The sequence below is a fragment of the Triticum dicoccoides genome, chromosome 7A (assembly GCF_002162155.2).
Source record: "Triticum dicoccoides isolate Atlit2015 ecotype Zavitan chromosome 7A, WEW_v2.0, whole genome shotgun sequence".
Lineage (NCBI taxonomy): Eukaryota > Viridiplantae > Streptophyta > Magnoliopsida > Poales > Poaceae > Triticum > Triticum dicoccoides.
In genome coordinates, this window is record NC_041392.1 from 708,586,748 (window position 1) to 708,591,188 (window position 4,441).

Sequence of the window (4,441 nt, forward strand, 5' to 3'; positions counted from 1 at the left end):
ACACCCTCGTTGGGCTTCCGCTTGAAGGTTGCCAAGTACATGTCGTGTAAACGGCGGTAAGTGGTGAGAGCATGTATGAAGAAGTACACCCCTGCAGGGTTAACATCATCTATCCGAATAGGCGCGTCCGTGATAAAGGACTACTTGGTTGCCTATACAGTTCATAGACAAGTTAATGGATACTACTAAATCACTCAAGATAAGTGTGAGTACCGAGGATGCCTCTCTCGTAGGATGACGAGGGAGGATCCCCGGTGGAGTATTGTGTTGGTGATTAATGGACTCGTGTGCGAAAACTATTTTACTAGTGGTGTCCCGTAGGATAGCTTAGCCAAGAGTCAAAGCTGGCTTGCTGCAATAACTCCACCACCTTCTTGAGAATGAGCATGTATAGTAGGTTCTGATGTTAGACTTGCTGAGTACCTTTGTACTCATGTTTGCTTAATTACTGTTTTCAGACGACAACACCACCCCCTCCGATGGGTTTTATGTAGACCTCGACATCGATGAGTGACTTGCCACCCAGGTGGTGATCCTGGCCATGGAGGGCCCTATGTAGATAGACATGCTTCGAGAAGCCTTCTTTCTTTCTAGTGTCTGTACTCAGACTAAGTTGCTTCCGCATGTGCTTGTATGATTGTATAACTTGAGTGTCGGGTCATGTGACCCCTACCTGTATGAATATGTTATGTATGGCTCCTCGGAGCCTTTTAAAATAAAGTACTTGAGTTGTAGAGTTTTGTTGTGATGCCATGTTGTATGTACTCATATTGGGCATATTGTGTGTATGATTGAAATGCTTGGTATGAGTGGGATCCGACAATCTAGTTGATTATCCTTGGTAGCCTCTCATATGGGGAAATGTAGTCTAGTGCTTCCTGAGCGATAGTAGTCCGCTACAACCCGGTTCACCGGAGTCCTACTGCCCAGCACTACTGCTCTGGACACTTGACTGGTCGGCATGTGTGTCACTTCGTTCCTATGTCTGTCCCTTCGGGGAAATGTCACGCGGTGACATCCGGAGTCTTGCCTAGCCTGCTACAGCCCGGGTCCCCCGGAGTCCTGTTAGCCCAGTGCTACAGCCCGGATTTACACACTGATGACCGACATGCTCGATGTGATTCACGTTTGCCTGTCTCCATAGGTCTGTGCTGCTTTGGGTTCACGACTAGCCATGTCGGCCCGGATTCTCTGTCATATGGATGCTAGTGACACTATCATATACGTGAGCCAAAAGGGCAAACGGTCCCGGGCCATGGTAAGGCGACACCCGAGGGGATACCTGATATGAAGTTTTCCCGGCTAGATCGATGTGACTTGGAATTGGGGTCCTGATACCGAACAAGGAATCCGCACCTTATTATCCCAAATTTTTCAAGCTCGAGTATCTTCTGTCTTACCTGCTTTGAAACTGCCACTTCTTCAACCCGCGCCGCGCCTTGTTATCTTGAAATTTGGACGCGCGCGAGAACTCCCTCCTCATCCGAAATCGCTCCCGCAGCCCAGACACGCAAAATCCCCCTTCTACCCCTCAGTCGGAAATGAAGCTCCACATCGCGGTGTCAAAACCGGTGGGGGTACACTGGTAACTTACCCTACATTTCGGACAAGCGCGTCCCTAAGCTTGGCTCCCCCTCCCCCTTCGCCCCCATTCGTACACCGAGGCCGCCAAAACCCGTGAAACCCCACGCTCCTCCGTCGGCCTCCCGACCGTCGCCCAGCCGGAGACTCTTCCCCGACTACGTCATCCACCGCAATAGCTCGCCGTCCCTCATCCACCGCACCGGATGAGGATCCATTGTTGATCTCGTCATCCCGCTGGATTAGTCGCCCCGTCCTCCACCTCCAAGGAGTTGTCGCGACATTCGCCTCGTCTATCGCACCACCTCAATCCCCACATCGCCATCTTGACCTACCCCACCGGAACCGCAACACCCTCACCAATTCCTCTGATGAAGCTGAGGCCAACTCGGCGCCACCAAGGAGGATCTGCACTCACCACTCCATTTTATATTTTATTCAATCTCACGAGGCTGCCGGTGCTCGATACCGAGCATACATGGCGTGTCTCCATCGATGGCGCCATTGCCGGCCACATCATCCACATCGTCTCTCCCCTATGTCATTGCTTCCTCGGCGGCGACTTCCACAACGGCACTAGCTGCAGCTGCTCCAGCTCTCGCTCGCGCTGCGGCTCTGTTCTTGCTCTCGGTCGCACTGCTGCACTGCTCCTACTTTCGTTCGTGCTGCTGCTCTACTCTTTCTCTCGCTTGCGCTACTGCTGCTGCACGACCTCCGGCAGCTATAGGAGTTCCTGCTTTAGCACTCGCTCGCGGTGCTACTACACGACTTGCTCTCTGCTAGTGCATTCCCTGCTCGAGCGTCTGCTGATTTAGATCACTGCTTCTCTTCTACTAGTGCTCGAACGCCCTAAACATCTATTGCAATGCTCTGTTACTAGTTCAATCAGTTTCGACAGTAAAATTCAGTTTCGACTATGAAGTTCATTTTCTTCAGTTAAGTTCAGAGTGAACAGTACTTACGACATCTGTCGTAGAGGCCGTGGCGCGGCTGATGTGCGTTTTACATGTAGAACTTTTTGGTGATGTATTTTACATCATCTATTGCAGATGATATTAGGGTCCCACTTCAGATTAAAGTTGTCTGTCTTGTCATGCTTCAGGCTCGTCGCCGTACACCTTAGCGGAGCTGCTCCAACGACAGAACCATCCATCATAGCAGAGCAGTACGCTCGACGCCATTTCCAGAGGCCTCGGATCTTCTTCCCCGCCTCCGACAATCACACCAGCATCATCACCATCCTCCACGTCCAACCCAATGATGCCGAGGTCCACAAGGCTATGCCAAAGAGGTTGTACACTCGTCGCATCACTTTGTTTCTCCATTCCTCTGTTCTTCCAATTCATGTGAGCCAAACACCCAGGTTGACTGAAATCCTATGTTTCGAAATGCTCTGTTTTTCACGTGCATTCCTATCCTATTCCTGTGTTTTTCCTGTCCCTGTGTTTATAGAATCCTCCAATTCTAAGGAGCCCTTACAGATTAACTTCATTTCCAGATAGGCGTCAAAGAAAACTCTGTGTGTTATGTCCTGCTCCTGCCGTGCCGTCATCCACCCCACCTGAGGTGCACCATCGACAGAAGCATTAACTGCAGCAGAGATCCCCCCTGCAGACATCCTTTCACTGTAGCAGAGATCCCCCCGGCAGCCACGCCAACTGCATTACCATCATCGACTGAGCAGATGAACCTGAGGACTACACAGTTCCGGAAGAGAGGTCGCAGTCTTTCGTGTTTGCTTACGTTATACATCGGTTATTATTACCTGCTACTTTATCGTTCAATGTTGAGTTTTGAATTGCCCATGGGTCTCATATCGAGCCAGCAACGAATAGTATCTGTCTACTATCTGGTTCATCTGGGGTCTTCTATGTGGTTCATGTTGGGTGGGCAACAAACAATAGATGATCCATTGTCTATCTTTTTAACTTAAGCTATAATCTACCTACTATCATTAGTTTTGGATCCATCCACTCGTTTGCTACCATGAGTCTTGATTTTTGCATGCACCCCTTAGGCCTTACAAAATCTAACTATTTTTTTTATTATGCATGTCAGATATTGTACATAATCGTACTGAACATGTAGAGAAAAAGAGAAGACCATTTCGTGCGAATATAATGTCATGCAGACGCCGCTCCATGGTGGGCAAAGTAGCCTCCCCCGTCCTGCATTTCCAGATTGTATTCCAGAGGAAGATAACTGTTCAGATGGAGATTCAGAAGGAGCCGACCACACATGTTTCCCACCTGAGGTGTTTGCTCTAACCTGGCATGCTGATGTTGGTCATATCATGCATATGGCGCCTTGCATTGCTTACATTATACATCTTATATGTCATCAGCTTAGTTTAGATTTGCTTTGTGTGAATGCCACCTGTTTGGTTTCTATATCATACTCCCGCCATTCCTAAATATTTTTCTTTTTAGAGATTTCAACAAGTGACTACACACGGAACAAAATGAGTGAATCTACACTCTAAAATATGTCTATATACATCCGTATGTGGTAGTCCATTTGAAATCTCTAAAAAGACAAATATTTAGGAACGGAGGGAGTATATGGGAATTATGCAATGCCATCTTCTTTACCAGGCATCATATACGTGAATCATGCAATGCCATCCTGTTTAGCCAGTCATCGTATATGTGAATTGTATCATGCCATATTTTTTCCATAATGTATTCCATTTGTCAACAATCTTTATACATTCATCTACTCTTCCTGTGCATCAGCCATTTGAGTCGGTCATTGGATAATCTGGAGTGAAAACAAGGTCTTATGAGCAGTCAGTGCTACCTATCGATGCAGATTTCTTGCTGGTTACAGATAGCTCCTCAGAGGAGGATTCAGAGAGAGA